This window comes from Aulonocara stuartgranti (assembly GCF_965226115.1).
Source record: "Aulonocara stuartgranti genome assembly, chromosome: 17".
NCBI lineage: Eukaryota > Metazoa > Chordata > Actinopteri > Cichliformes > Cichlidae > Aulonocara > Aulonocara stuartgranti.
This window is the reverse complement of record NC_138953.1, coordinates 6,973,161-6,990,320: the sequence shown is the minus strand read 5'-3', so window position 1 is coordinate 6,990,320 and position 17,160 is coordinate 6,973,161. Positions and strand designations below refer to the sequence as shown.

General features: G+C 40.1%; 1 protein-coding gene across 5 annotated transcripts in view; it reads left to right on the top strand.

The window, feature by feature from the left end:
* Positions 1-17,160, top strand: part of lrp8 (low density lipoprotein receptor-related protein 8, apolipoprotein e receptor) — a 183,509-nt gene that overhangs the window by 112,983 nt on the left and 53,366 nt on the right. The window lies entirely within an intron of this gene.

The following is a 17,160-nucleotide window of genomic DNA, read 5'->3' as shown; positions in this document are numbered from 1 at the left end:
TGTCTCATATAAGATTCTGGCTGCTCAACAGTCCTGAATCTTTCTTGTGATGTTTTTCTTTTGCAATGCTCCCAATGTTTTCAGTCGGTGAAAGTCTGGACTACACTTAGGCCAGTGGAGCATCCAGATGTTGCAATAGACACAGGATGCAGTTTAGTATAGTGTCGTGAAAAAGACATCATCTTGATGGAAACATATGTTGCTCTAAAACCTGTATGTATACCTGTATTCATGGTTCCTTTCCAGATGTGTAATCTGCCAAAACTGTAGGGCTGATAACAAGCCCGACTGTCCCTCTCCTCTTTAGTCCAGATTGTGCGGCGTCCATCTTTTAGCCATCTTTAGTCATTTTACCATAGTTCATTTTAATTCAGATGTTACTCAGCAAAGATGGCAGCATTTATGCATGCTTTCATCTCATGCTTGCATCTTCTTTGTCTGATAGAGCTTTAACCTGCATTTGTGAATGGCACTGAGTCCATGCACTTTCCATGACAGAATCATGCCTGTTGTTAACGCAGTGCTAGAGATCACAGGCATCCAATATTGACTTTCAGCCTTTATATTATAAAGCGTAAATGATAAGACACCCAAAGTCTTTGAAATTTTATGTTGAGGAACATTATTCTGAAATCGTTCCACAATTTGTAAATGCACTTTTTTTTGCAGATTGTTGAACCTCTGCCCATCGTCACTTCAAAGCATCCTAACGCTTTTGGAATTGACTGCTAAATTTCTTGTCATCTACTTTACAGTCATGATGGAAATCAAGCCCAAGTCTGTCTCTTCAGAAAGCACACACTTGTTTGATCAGCAATGCCCTCACATGTTTTTAGTAATTACGCATACATTGACTGCTGTCACACTTTGTAGCATACATCCTCCCAGCTGATATCAAAGCTGTAGGAAAAAGGGGTATTGATTTTCATCAGCATAAACATCTGGCCTGCAGCATTATTGATTTTAAACCTGAAACAAACACATGCACCCACAGCATATTTTTTTGAAGAATATAGATTGCATGTACAGTTTGCCCTTTATGTTCTGAATTTCTCTAATATCTCTAATATAATGTTGGTGCCTTTGTCCAAATGAAAAATGGCTTTTTTACTGTCACAGTCATTATGTTTTAATGGAGACAAAGTGGGGTCATTTTAGACCAGTTTTTGTATGCAGGGGCCTAAAGCAGAGAGAGTATGTACCAAGTGTCCTCACTAGGAAACTACAAGATTATGCATTTCAGATTATTCCCATAATGCTGGCATTGTCCTTCAGAAACTTTGACATTCATATATTCTCATGCTGAAGATGAGGCGCAAAGATGTGCAGACTCCCCAATTTGGCAGTCAACAAAACTCTACAAATGCCTCCTCATGTATTATAATTAATACAGTGTTGCTGTTAGCTGTAACATGCTGCCTTCAAACCATGGATATTGTCTCACCACATAAGTCGCGGGGGCATCTGCACACTGCGAGTGCATCACATGCCTCTTCATCACAGTTAAAAGTATCGGTTTGCAGCTATTGTTTGCTTCCACAGAGGGATCCTGTGGTTTGCACCAGCATGAATCTCTTTCTCCTTAAAGTCTCTTCTGCGAACTCTCCTCTTTGATTTCTTTGTGTTCTGTGCGCATCTTCGTTTTTGTTCAGTGTAATAATTCACGTTAATTGCCATCCACAAAAAAATCGATATAGCATAGTATAGTGATACTTTGCATGCCGATATTTTATTGATATAGAGACCCAAATATTGATGCTTTATTACATAAATTCAAGTACTCTGTGAATTTTGTGAACAAGAGGGACTGCAGGGTCGCCTTACAGCAAGTGTGAATTTAAATGTGAATTCTTGTCTTTATCACACTTAACTGTTGTTTTATGAGAAACAGATTGCATCATAAGGTGATAAACTCTGATTTGTTATTGCACAGCATATTGCAAAATGTTAAAAATCGTAACAATATCGCATCATGAGTGAAGTATTGTGAAAATACCATATTGTGGGCCGTCTGCTGATTCCCACCTCTCTATTGTCTATATGGAGAAAAAAAAGCTTTCACACATCAGCTGCGTGCTAATCCAGAATTTTCTTAGTGTAAAACACATGAAATCTGGAATTTGTTACAATTTTTCCACATTTTAGAAGTTGTGATAACTGTTTGGGGTTTGTTTGTTTTTCTCATGGTTAGCAGGATGTCCTAACTCATCTTCTTTCCCACACCTTCCTTCTAGTCTTTTCTGTGTTTGTCCCAGTTCATCTGTTTTTATTTTGTGTGTGCGCTTTAGGTTGATGGTAGCACACGGAGATCTCTATAGGGCGTCTATGACCATGACCTAATGAAAACAGCAGGCACTGTTGATTTAGTCATGTAACCCAAGCTGCACTGTTCACATACCGTCTGTATCTCGTGTATAAGTTTTCTTCCCATGCTTACTTAGCACCTGTAATTTTCCATTGTATTTCTGTGTATTGATAGTCTTCCATTGCCTTTCATCTGCCTGGCCTGGCCAACTCTTCATCACCTTTTTCAGTAGAAAATAAAGTGGTTAATGCGCCTGTGGGGGAAAAAAAAAAAAAAGAAATTCATAGGGCCCTTGATGGTAATTGATTTACTGTCTGAAGTGGTTTGATTATATAGGTGGGTGTTATAGGCGTTCTGCTGCAGAGATCAGCCTTTGATGAATATTAAAAAGTTGACTGGACATTTAGAGATCACACATTAAAGCTGACTTAAAGCCCAACAGCACAATGGATCCATTAACGCTAGTCTTTATTTTCATGAAAACTTAACTCTTTTTCCAAAACACAAAATTTCACAAAACCATTCAGAGTATCTGAAATTCAAATTTCATATCCATCAGTTAAACACAGAGTGCAGATATCGCCTTATTACAGATGCAGATAACAAATTCAATAAGTGGAGGAACACAAATTAAGAACATTACAGCGTTTAAAAGCACCACCTTGCAGTTTTACACCTCCACCAGCCTCTGAAGGTACAGTTTACTTGCAGGTCTGCCGAGATTTGACATTTTATTTTTATTTTTTTAATAGAAAATGTCAGCTCTTCATCATATTATGTGGGAAGTCACAAAAGAGGATTCATTGTTGGTTAAAGTATTAAAAGAGCTGTAGTCACAAAGACTCCTCAGCTTACTCTGTCACTTTAGTCACAGTGTGGTAGTAGCAGCAAAACAGGTACTGTTTCTACATTCTGAGTCTGTGTGCATCATCGTGGGAATGCATGTTCCTGAATACACCTCCTCTACAAACACTCCTTTCCATTAATCTGAGGACATGTGATCATATCGGTTTCATGTCTAAATAAGCACTCTCATTACTTTGTCATGAAATCTGTGATGGAAATATTTGCAGGTCATATCTAGCAATACTCATGTGTCACTTTCAGTGTGGCACAAGATTGAAGTTTGCATTTGCCCCTATAACACACACGCACACATACAAATACCCTTGTGTGTTTATGGGGCAAGTCATATAACATCTCTGAAGAGGGTTTCTGTCTGAGTAGACTTTACAGAACATATATATTATATAATATAATGTTACCGTAGCTTAATGCTGCTGTAGTCCATGCAGGGGTCGAAGTGGGATTTGGCAGGTGGGAGAATCCTAAGATGGAGCGTAGTAGTGTAATGTGGGGAAAAGTATCGCTTAGAAATGCTTCACACAGTAACTTGTTTTGTGAGCGACAGAAGGGATTTCTTTGTGTGCAGGCTGTGACCAGCACTGCTTCTCAGAAAATCACTGCTCTTGGGAGATTTAGTCAGTTAAATTCAGTAAGATATAAGCAAATGACTCGATAGCTGATTTTTCTAAACCTAATAAAGCTTGTATGAAATGTAGAATTGAGCAAGTGAATTTAATTTGATGTTAACTAACTTTAACCATGAACACCACAGCCGCTCTACAGCAGTGCAACATCACTGTAATGTTCACAACAAACTAACCAGTTTAGACTAGACTAAACTGCACAGTAGTTTCATGAAAACTGGGAATAAAACAAAATTGGTATACTCACAGTTTGTTGATTTAAAAACTCTAAAATGAATTAGGACATTACATATAAGATTTAAATTTCATCTGCAGAGCAGTTATATTAAAATGATCTCTCATCTGCCCTCTCTCTTTCTTACATCTTTTTCCATCATGCATTTAGGTTTTTTTCCCTCCCTGGGAAATGCACTAACTGTTCATTCATGTAGCAGACACATTTTGTGAAAGATTTCACAGAAACAGTTTGTGTGTTTGATGTTTGTGGAGCTACATTTAAAATTACCAACCACAAAAAAAAAAAAGAAGAAGTACTAGTCCATTTCTGTGCACTCTTCGTTTGTAGCGCTGGCTAGATGCTATTAAGTACAGTGAACTTTATTTACATCTGCACCTTGAATGCACACAGGTATGAGAGGGGGGAAAGCGATGCGTTGTTGGTGTCATTATTTACCTATTACTAAGCGAGTATCTCAATACTGTCACTGGTGCTGCAGCACAAGAAAAAATATAAAAGTATATGCATGTGTCAGCCCACCTCCTTCTCCTCCTTTAAACAGATAAAGATAAAACATTTGCAAAGACTAATGAGACCAGCACTCCCTTTGGGTATCTGGTAACCTAATTTTTTCCCGCTCTTCCATTTGTTGTTCTTGGAAAAATAATCTTTAATTGATGTACCAGACACAGCTGGAACATCAAATGAGTGTTTGCCACACAAACAATGAAGTTCAGTTACGTGATAAACATTTGGAAGCAGAATAACGGACCAATAGCCCTGCCTGACTTTCTTACAATGTTATGCTTGTGGGAGCGTACTCATCAAGATCTTTGGTAAAACTATAGAAATGGCTGCACAGAGAGAGAGAGCGCTATACCACCCACAAACACAAATTAGTTCATCGATGGTGTGTCTGAAAACATAGTTCCTTTTTGAAATCTGTTACTTTCATCCATCCCCTATTAGGGCTGTTCGATATAACGATATATATCGGATGACGATATAAAAACGTCTATCATTTCATTTTACGCAATCGTTTGTTTCGTGATGTCGTAAAATAAACCGTTTACGGTAATATTTTTTCATCGTTTTGATGGTCACTGTAGTGGCTATATTTATTTCTTAAAGTTCTCTCTTTCTCTTATATTCAATATAACCAGACTACAGACAAACAAACATTTGTTTTTATGCGTTGTCGTTAGCAACAACGACGGTAAAACCATCGTGTGTCCGCTTGTTTATGTTCCACATAAACCTTTCACAATAAAGCTCAAGATCCTGTTGAGACTTCAAAATAAACTAAATCACGTGTAAGATGCAGAGTGTTTACGGATGAGAAGCAAAAAAGAGCCGCCAGGTGCTAAAAAATAAACCTTAGACTCAAACGTTAGAACAGGCTTTTCCCCGCAGCACGCCGTGTGATAAATACTCACGCCATTACAACCTATGTCTAAAAATGTATCGTTTCATGCATCGGTTAAAACACTCGACTCCAGCTACATGACGCGCAGCTGGAAACACTTAACGCAACAGAATTTACAGAAAATGTTACATTTTTGTGATTTATATCGTTATCAGACGATAGATGTCTTATATCGGGATATGAGATTTTGGTCATATCACACAGCCCTATCCCCTATCCTTACTGCTGCCGTAACCACCTCCTGCACCTTTGATCTCCCATCTCTCTTTCCCGCCCTCCGTCAGCAGCTACAGTTGTACAGCTAATGTTAATTTGGGCCGCTAATTGAGCATATCCAAATGTTGAATAAAACATGGGTCCAGGAAGAGAGGATATCTGTTACATTAAGAGGGCCTCTGAAGAAAGTTTATAAGCCTTTAATTTATGTTAATGTGAAATTGCATGTGTTTAGGCACACATCTGCTGCAAGCTATGTGTTTGCATGCTTCATAGTGTGCAGATGCTAAAACGTTTTGGGGGTTTTTCAACACTGATAGAGTATTTTCAAGATGGATGAACTCCCTTTTTTCCAATTTCTGTTTTATTAGGTGAAGAATTCAACCAACAAATGCCAGAAAAGTGTCCTTTGCTACCTCAACTTATAATTTTAATACATTGAGCTGTTCTCTAGAGCTCTAGATACAAGGGGCTCATTCCGACCTAACAATAACATGATTCATATACCATGTGTAGTCAACAATACCCAAATGAAAACAGAATTATGAATAACATATGATATTTATGCTAATAGAGGCAGTTCAATCTTACACACTGGTCCTAATTTCCTCGTACAACAATAAACTGACATTTTGAATTCTTCAACATATCAGTTGAGTGACTGAATGTGCTTCTGTCGTTTCTACCTGGAGAAAGTAGAAAGTCGATTTTTGTAAAAGATCTTTTTTTAAATCCATCTTGCTTGACACATCCTCTTCCTCTCTGTTACTTTCTTCTAAGTGTACTAACCCTTCTGTAGAAGCAGCACAACTGTATCACAGTGAGCCAGGCTACTTTATCTTTACAGCAATAAAAATGCTGCATTCATGCTAATGTATGTATTCAAACAACCAAACAAACAAACAAAAAGATTACAGTTACATAGCTCCAACATAAGCCTTTTCATACAGACACCCTAACCCACACCTAGTCTATTGGGAATGATAAGCTTGTCCAGTTGGGCCTGTCACACTCTTATTCTTGATTGTTCTGTATTTTTGTCATTTAAAATTGTCAAGGAGCAAGTCTATGTAGAAGTAGGCTATCCTGATTAGTCTTATTTCATGTACCTCAAAGACATTGTGTGCTTGCTTATAACAAGGATTTCTTGTTCAAGTTTCATCAAAACCTATCTCAAATCATCGAAATGTGCAGAGGAGGTCAGGATAGAGGTACAGTGAGTGCCTCTAGCCATCTGTAAAACACGGTGGATGCTCTGTCATGGTTTTGGGCTTCATTTTAGCCAGGGATGTTGGCGCTCTTGTCAAATTTGATGGAATTGTGACAGCAGGAAAGTACCATTAGGTTTTGATCCACCAGTGCTTTATGGAAATGTCCAATTGGCAACATCTTTATTTTTTAGTATAACAATGATCCCGAAGGCAATGCCAATGCAATAAAAATCATAACTGGATAAGAACACAATGAAACACTGTCAGTCATTGACTGGCCTCCCCAGAGACCTCAACATTGTTGAAGGAGTGTGGGATCATCTTGACAGAGAGGACCAAAAAAGGCAGCCATCATCCAAGAAAGAGCTTTATATGTCCTTCATGTAGGCTTAATTGTTCCTGAAGACTACTTAAAGAAAGCTTCGCAAAGAGATTTGTTGAAGAATAAAGGTGGTCATACCAATTGTTTTTAAAATTCAAGCTTAATAGAATTGTACAAACCCAGTCCTTTCCCTTGTGATGGAATTCCATGTATGTTTGCACACATTTCAGTAAATTAGTGCAGTTATTTCCCATTTTCCTTGGGAAAACATGGTCCTGAACATGTTTTTGTCTTTTGGCCATTTGAGGAAATCGGCATTTGCTTTATTTTTGAACCTTAAAGTTTTCCACTTAAACATACAGTGGGGCAAAAAAGTATTTAGTCAGCCACCGATTGTGCAAGTTCCCCCACTTAAAATGATGACAGAGGTCAGTAATTTGCACCAGAGGTACACTTCAACTGTGAGAGACAGAATGTGAAAAAAAAATCCATGAATTCACATGGTAGGATTTGTAAAGAATTTATTCGTAAATCAGGGTGGAAAATAAGTATTTGGTCACCTCAAACAAGGAAAATCTCTGGCTCTCACAGACCTGTAACGTCTTCTGTAAGAAGCTTTTCTGTCCCCCACTCGTTACCTGTATGAATGGCACCTGTTTGAACTCATCATCTGTATAAAAGACACCTGTCCACAGCCTCAAACAGTCAGACTCCAAACTCCGCCGTGGCCAAGACCAAAGAGCTTTCGAAGGACACCAGGAAAAGTATTGTAGACCTGCACCAGACTGGGAAGAGTGAATCTACAATAGGCAAGCAGCTTGGTGTGAAAAAATCAACTGTGGGAGCAATCATCAGAAAATGGAAGACATACAAGACCACTGATAATCTCCCTCGATCTGGGGCTCCACGCAAGATCTCATCCCGTGGGGTCAAAATGATCATGAGAACGGTGAGCAAAGATCCCAGAACCACACGGGGGGACCTGGTGAATGACCTGCAGAGAGCTGGGACCAAAGTAACAAAGGTCACCATCAGTAACACACTACAACGGCAGGGAATCAAATCCCGCAGTGCCAGACGTGTTCCGCTGCTGAAGCCAGTGCATGTCCAGGCCCGTCTGAAGTTTGCCAGAGAGCACATGGATGACACAGCAGAGGATTGGGAGAATGTCATGTGGTCAGATGAAACCAAAGTAGAACTTTTTGGTATAAACTCAACTCGTCGTGTTTGGAGGACGAAGAATACTGAGTTGCATCCCAAGAACACCATACCTACTGTGAAGCATGGGGGTGGAAACATCATGCTATGGGGCTGTTTTTCTGCCAAGGGGACAGGACGACTGATCCGTGTTAAGGACAGAATGAATGGGGCCATGTATCGTGAGATTTTGAGCCAAAACCTCCTTCCATCAGTGAGAACTTTGAAGATGAAACGAGGCTGGGTCTTCCAACATGACAATGATCCAAAACACACCGCCCGGGCAACAAAGGAGTGGCTCCGTAAGAAGCATTTGAAAGTCCTGGAGTGGCCTAGCCAGTCTCCAGACCTCAACCCCATAGAAAATCTGTGGCGGGAGTTGAAAGTCCGTGTTGCTCGGCGAAAGCCCCAAAACATCACTGCTCTCGAGAAGATCTGCATGGAGGAATGGGCCAAAATACCAGCTACTGTGTGTGCAAACCTGGTAAAGACCTATAGTAAACGTTTGACCTCTGTTATTGCCAACAAAGGTTATGTTACAAAGTATTGAGTTGTATTTTTGTTATTGACCAAATACTTATTTTCCACCCTGATTTACGAATAAATTCTTTACAAATCCTACCATGTGAATTCATGGATTTTTTTTTCACATTCTGTCTCTCACAGTTGAAGTGTAGCTCTGGTGCAAATTACTGACCTCTGTCATCATTTTAGGTGGGGGAACTTGCACAATCGGTGGTTGACTAAATACTTTTTTGCCCCACTGTAGCATTACCACATCTTTGGTGTTTTTAGTTCTCCTCTTCACACTCTAATGTGATGGTTTTATAGTCTCCAGTCAGTGAAGGCATCTCTATCTATGCCCAGTGCATATGCCTCTTTTTGTCTTTGCTTTAGTTTCATCTCTCTGCAGTGCTAATACTCGCTCCAGATATTTCCAGCAGACTGTTTCTCTGTGTGTTGTTCCCCTCTCTGTCCTCATCTGCAGAAAGGGAGAAAGACAGTAGTGTGAAAGCTCCCGCAGGCCCCGAGGACCTGTTGCTCTTTTCACATCAGCCAGTGCTGCTGCGTTACATTACAGCAAGTTGCTGCCGAATGGATGCCCAGGGATATGTTAGATGGTGTTTTATAGCAGGGCAGAGAGGAGCCGAGCAGAGGGAGAGATTATTGTGTACTGTAGATGTGTGTTTTTCTGATGGAAAATAAAAAGAAGCAAGTGGGGGGGAAAAGTTGCACATCTTAATAAACACGTTTATCAGAAAGCTCAGGTGCTTTCTGCACAGAGTAAGTATCCTAATGAAAAACACAGATTAAAAACTACACAAATGAAAACATATTCCTGCACATCCCCTTTTCCTATGCATCTACACACATGCAATATGTAGCTTCTTTATTATAGGAAGCTATAGAAGAAAACATGGACTCCATTATTTGATAACAGATCAAAGAAGACGAAGAAGAGTGCACTGACATAAAAAAAAAAGTCTAGTCGTCGTAATGCATTTTTCCCTCTTTAATCTTGCTTCACCCACATTTACACTACAAGAGGTGGCTGCATAGATACAGAGTGTTAGCAGTTGTCTCAGAGTTTCTTCCCATTATGTTCTCCTTCATTTATAATCCTTTGACTGCTCTCACTGTGCGCGTAGGTGTAATGTAATGGAGCGCCAGCACACAAACAGGCTCACTAGGCACCCAGAGGCGGTTGCACTTCAGTTTCGAGCAGACTGTTTTCTTCCATTGATGGTTTTAAGAACATTACTCAATTCCTCTTTCACCCCCCAACTCCGGCCAAGCACACACACACACACACACACCCTCTCAGTATTACTTGGAGATGACAGTGAAGCCTGTTTGTCTGAAAATCGAACAAGGTGCAAACACCGCTTAGCTCGAGTCAGATCTAGGATCTTTTCACTTTACTGCTTTTCCTGCCCAGCGAGCTCTAGACAGCTGAAGGACCCACCACACTTTCCAGGCAAGCAAATGTTTTCAAAGCCCTATTGCTATTTTTATTTTTAACTTAATGATTTATTTGTCACCTAAATGGCTGCTGCTAACGCAGTGGTCAGTAATTTGCTAATACATAATCACATTATGTGATTGTCTTGCTCTACTAAAAGCCATTAGCAAAGAATTTAAAGCAACAATGAGCCACATTCAAATTATTAAAGCAGTTATGACTTAATAGTTTTTGTCAGACTAAAACCAGGCACTAAGTAAAGTCAATGGTTGTCATGTGAGCAGGTATGAGGTGAACAGAGTGGACTTGGCAAACTAAACTCTTAACTACAGACTTTTTTAATGGGGGGGGAAAAAGCAAAAAATCCCCAAAAAAACAACTCTGCAATAACAGGGCATACTATGAATTGACTAACTGACAACAAGCTAACTTGACATTTAGAAAACGTCACCGTCAATGACAGAGTATGTGTCAACAAATAGAGAGCGATGCAGACAACATATACACAAGAGGGTGATTAAGGGAAGTGGACACACCTGGGGAACACAGCTGAAGAGAATCATAACTAACGAGACAAGGGTAGCTGACAGGGGATGTCTTTAAATCACCCCGTAGTTCTTCAGCTTGAGACACCTGAGTTAGAAAACACAAACACTGCAGTTGTCTTTCACTCGCGAGGGCAGTCATGGTAAATGGTAAATTGCCTGTATTTATATAGCGCTTTACTAGTCCCTAAGGACCCCAAAGCGCTTTACATATCCAGTCATCCACCCATTCACACACACATTCACACACTGGTGATGGCAGCTACATTGTAGCCACAGCCACCCTGGGGCGCACTGACAGAGGCGAGGCTGCTGGACACTGGCGCCACCGGGCCCTCTGACCACCACCAGTAGGCAACGGGTGAAGTGTCTTGCCCAAGGACACAACGACCGAGACTGTCAAAGCCGGGGCTCGAACAGGCAACCTTCCGATTACAAGGCGAACTCCCAACTCTTGAGCCACGATCGCCCGTCATGGACGCACGACCTGCGTCTCATCACTGTCCGCGTGCTTTATTTATACTTTTCTGTGTGTGTGTGTGTGTGTGTGTGTGTGTGTGTGTGTGTATGTGTGTGTGTACAGGTTCCCCTTTTTCTAAATCTGTATGTTCTTACAGAAAGAGGTAGCTGTTAGTTGTTTATCACTCAAAAGTACATGTCAAAAGTCACGTAGACATTTGCTTAGTGATCAATAAGAGAATACATTTCATGTAGCTGATCACACTATATACAATTTTCTTCTGACATTCCCTCCTGTTTATCACAAAATGAAATGTACATGTTATCAGTAAGTAACTACTTGTCTTTCACATTATTAGTTACTACATCATTAGTTGCACTTCATCTTCATCTTACAAATAGGAAAAGAAGTCTTCATGATCTTCATCGGTTTCGGTACATCTGTGAAATTACAGCTTTTAAACAAGGAATAACACAAGTAAAGAAAAATAAAATAAAACCAGGAAAACTCCAACGCCGATCAACAGTCTCTTTAGAATCTGAAGCCATGTTTAAAGAATGTACATTATCTGGCATGTAGGTGCAGCGTGTGGTGTTGAATAAGACACACAATCCTCCTTTCTCAGCCAGGATCATGTCCAGTGCTACACAATGTTGCATTACAGCAATTCTGAGAGCGTCTAAAACTGAACATCACACAGACGAGAGAGGAGACAATAAAACAAGAAGTAACACACACAGACACTCAGATTCAGAGACGTGACCTCAAAACTGGGACTCGGGGCAAGGCCACTATGACACGACATACTGGGGATATCCAAACATATTCACGGAGACAGAGCCCAGAGAGACCGGACACTGAGAAGGAATAATCAAAGGTACACAAACGTGGGGACATTGATGACAGGACACAGAGACAGACTGGGCACGAAGGGAAACAAACATAAACAAACCAGAAATCAAGACTTATAAATAACAAACTAGGAGGCATTGGAAAATAACATTCATGAGCTAGAACATAAACTATCAACCAATAACAAGTCCAGAACCACAACTCTAAATACTGGGTCAAAGACCCAGCACCATGACAGTCATATAATTCAAGTCATCCAAAATTGTAATTTGGTCATTGTGCTGTCATGTCAAGCACCACAATTAATGACCAGCCTATAATAAATTCAATCTTCTGACAATAATAATACAATTATTTTCGGACAGGCAAGCAGACGAGCATGGCTATGTGGCTTACACACTATGTAGCTGAGAGAAGGAATAATTTACGACACCAACTCTCTGCCATCTATAATCCAGTTTTGAGATCCCTTCCCAGACGCCTTAACGCCCACTCACATCCTGGGCCATCTGATCTCAGGAATTCGCATGATAAGGTGGGGCCAGGTTTCACAATGAACTCACCCGAAACTCTGGCTGATTGGGACCCACACCCAGTTTCACACCTTGGCTCAGGCGATTAGAGGATCATCAGGGGTCCTTTTGTCCCTCTGTGGGGGGATACTCCCACTAGGTTTATATCTGGGACTCTCCACCATTTGACCTTAAAACTGAAGAAGCTTCTCGGATGAGAGGTGAAACGTCTTCAAGTAACTTAAAGAAGTCCAGACGCTTTTCTTTGCAAGCTCCTTTGACGACAGTGATAAGAGTTAACACTGAGGAAGAGAAGGGAGTAACGGGCATGTCAGTTTTAACGTTCAGTGGCTGAAATCTTACATGCCCAGAGTGCTCTTTGTGCAAATGGACGTCTATGTGTACTGTATATCTAGACCACCGGGACATTCATCATACAGGAGCTGTATACAGACATACACACACATTTTCAGTCTGCAGTGATTGCTTGTGAGGCTGTTAATATTCAGTTCTAAGCTGCTGTCAGATGGCATAATGATTGAGCTGTTGAAATATCCTGTTCTATTCAGTATACCGGCCGTGTTGGGCTGCGTTTGTGTTCAGTGTGTGTGTGCACAGTCCCTATAGTCCCAGCTCATCATGAAGGTGGTTAAGAGAAGTCTTTCCCTAGAGTATGCTAATCAGGTTGCTTAGAGACTTTCAGAGTCTCAATAAGTTTTGTGCCATTTTTCTCTTCGTCTAAGCTGCCATTTCAGTCGGATTCCTCAGGCTCAGCTGCCACGCTGCATCAAGGCTTTATTCTCACTGGCTTTTCACACTTAGTTTGACATGTTTTTACTCTGAGCAACGACAGTCTAACCCCAGGTGATTGAAAGCTTTGAAAGGCAGAGCAAGGAAGCCAAAATTGGAATGCTTACATTTATTTTGTGATTTTAAAAAAATCGATTGCATTTGTTGCTTCACTGTATTAAATGGTATAGAACTGATTTTGATACGAATTGATCAGATTGTGTTTTAATTAGACTCATTTGTGTTTGTTGTCAACATGAAGGCCACTGTCAGCTTCCTTATTCCACAGTAGTGCAATTTTTAACCAGGTCTTCCCATTAAAACCTGACCTGCCCAGAGGGTCAGTCAATGAGCTCATCAATAGCTTCAATGCTAACATGTTAAATGTAATGGACACTATTGCTCCCATTAAGGTGAAGGTTATCTCTGGAAGGAAAAAGTCTCCATTGTGAAACTCCACACTGGTGAAAAATGAAAAAAGAGAGTGTAGGAAAGCTGAGCGCAGATGGAGAAAAACAAACCTCCGGGTTCATTATGACATTTATAAAGAGAAACTTCACAATTATAATTTACAACTGAGGAATGCAAGGAGGTCCTACTTCTCTGACATCATCACTAAAAACAGCCATAATGCTCGGGTCTTATTTTCTACAGTTGACAGGCTAACAAACCCTCCTGTGTCAGTGGCAGCTGAACTTCATTCGACCATGGCCTGCAATGACTTTGCCAAATTCTTCACTGAAAAAAATCCAAAAAATTAGACAAGCAATTGGTACATCAACAGCAGATCCAGGATATGTACTGTGTCCACCAAAAAACTGTTTAAACACCATGAAACAGTTTCAACCTATTAACAGCAAAGACCTGGAGGACATCTTAGGTCAACTGAACTCCTCCTCCTGCTGTTTAGATGTCCTGCCAACAAGTTTTTTCAAAAAGGTCTCAAAGACTTTAGAGTCAGACCTGTTACAGATCGTCAACTTTTCTTTATTATCAGGTGTGTTTCCAGAATCACTAAAAACTGCTGTAATCAAACCTATACTGAAAAAGGACAATCTTGACAAGACACAAATGAACAACTACAGGCCGATCTCAAATCTCCCGTTTTTAAGTAAGATCATTGAAAAAGCAGTTTCTCAACAGCTCAGTTACTTCTTAAAACAGAATAATTGCTACGATGCCTTCCAGTCAGGTTTTAGACAGAACCACAGCACTGAAACCGCTCTGACCAAAGTGTTTAATGACATATGTCTGAATACAGACAGTGGAAAAATGTCAGTCCTAGTTTTACTGGATCTCAGTGCAGCATTTGATACAGTTGACCACAACATATTACTCAAACGACTGGAGAACTGGACAGGTCTTTCAGGAACTGTACTAAACTGGTTCAAAACATACGTAGAAAACAGGAAATACTTTGTATCAATAGGTAACTTCACATCTGAGCAGACAAGTATCACATGTGGAGTTCCCCAAGGTTCCATCTTGGGACCCCTTCTGTTTAACATCTACATGCTCCCACTGGCACAGATTATAAACAACAACAAAATAAACTATCACAGCTATGCAGATGACACACAAATATATATCACAATGTCACCAGGAGACCGAGGCCCTGTACAGGCTCTTGGTAAATGCATTGAGGAAATCAATGACTGGTTGTGCCACAATTTTCTCCAGCTAAACAAAAACAAAACTGAGGTAATAGTCTTTGGCGCCAAAGAAAAACGATTACAGGTCACCAGAGAACTTCAATCTATACATCTAAAAACCACAAACCAGGCGAGAAATTTGGGTGTAGTGATGGATGCAGACCTAAACTTAGAAAAACACATTAAGACAATAACAAAGTCAGCTTACTATCACCTCAAGAATATATCAAGGATAAAAGAGCTGATGTCTCAACAGGACCTGGAAAAACTAGTCCATGCATTCATCTTTAGTAGGCTTGATTACTGTAACAGCATCTTTACAGGTCTACCTAAAAAATCAGTCAGACAACTACAGCTCATTCAGAACTCTGCTGCTCGAGTCCTCACTAAGACCAAAAAAGTGGACCACATCAGTCCAGCTCTGAGGTCTTTACACTGGCTGCCTGTCCGTCAGAGGATAGACTTTAAAGTTCTGATGCTGGCCTATAAAGCTCTGAATGGTTTAGGACCAAAATACATCAATGACCTCCTGACCCAGTATGAACCATCCAGATCCCTCAGGTCATCTGGATCCGGTCTTTTATCAGTTCCCAGAGTCAGAACCAGACACGGAGAAGCTGCATTCAGCTTTTATGCTCCTTATATCTGGAACAAACTCCCAGAAAGCCTCAGATCAGCTGAAACACTCAGTTTATTTAAATCCAGGTTGAAGACTCACCTGTTCTCAGCTGCATTTGAATAAAGCACCAAATCCACACTTTAAGCTTAAATTTCAAAACTTACATTTAACTACTGATTTTATCTACTGTTCTGATTTTATCTGTTTTGATTTTATATACTGTTGTTTGTTTGTTTGTTTGTTTGTTTGTTAGTTAGTTTATTTGCTTGTTTTAATCAATTTTAAATCATGCTTTTTATTTGTTCTTGTTTCTAATGTCTCTGTAAAGCACTTTGAATCACCTTGTTGTTGAATTGTGCTATACAAATAAACTTGCCTTGCCTTGCCTTATTCACCACAGCAGGTAGCTCCGCATGTTTGATTTGGTGGATTATTACACCACCTGGTTTTGGGTCTCCTCGTGGAACTTAGTCTGACTACACTACAGAACCTCTGTGTTTGTTTTCAATATAGCTGTATTTAAACATGTAACATTTTTGTCCAATTACTGGAGAAATCTTAAGCTGAAAGGAAAACTTTTTAATTAAAGTGTACCATCAAGTCAATTCCTGGAATATTGATCTGGTCAGTCAAGTAGAATTGGGAGGTTGTTAATTCAGCTATTTTGGTGTTAATGAAATTAACAACAGATGCACCAGAGGGGCAACAATGAGACACACTAGGTGGAGGCTAATAGCAGCTTTCCCTCCTCATCTTTTCAGACTGTTTTTTCGCTAGTAGGGTCAATGCTACTACTGATACCCTACAGAGGTTGCACAGGTAGTTCAACTCCTCCAGCATGGGACATCAATACTTGTCAGTGCCAGGTTTGCTATGTCAAACTCAAACTTGGTAAGGTTTTCAATTTAGCAATTGGGATGCACTTCATACTGTCCAGGAGCTCAGTGATATCCTGGTCCAGATCGGGGAGGAGATGCCCCAGGACACCATCAGCATTTTATGATAGTTTTGAATACTTGGACATAACGAACTTCAGTTAGCTTAACAGCAATTATATAGTACCTAACGGCAGGAGCTAGTAAACATATCTGTACCTAGAAAACATACAAATAGTCAGCAGTTTATTATTATTTTGGTTTATTAATTAGCTCTTTCCCTCACATTGAGCGGTGCAGAATGTAAAATACTTATGTTCAATTTTGATTGCATTAAACTATTACATGAGAAGCAACTGAAAAGCACTCTTATGATTCTTTCCCCCATTTCCAGGGGTGTAACATTTACACTCTAGACTTAAAGTGCTGAACATTTATGCAAACTTCTGCAACCACTGTGCGAAGAACTTTCTGAAGAATATTTGATTTCTGTTGGAGAAAGATGAGTC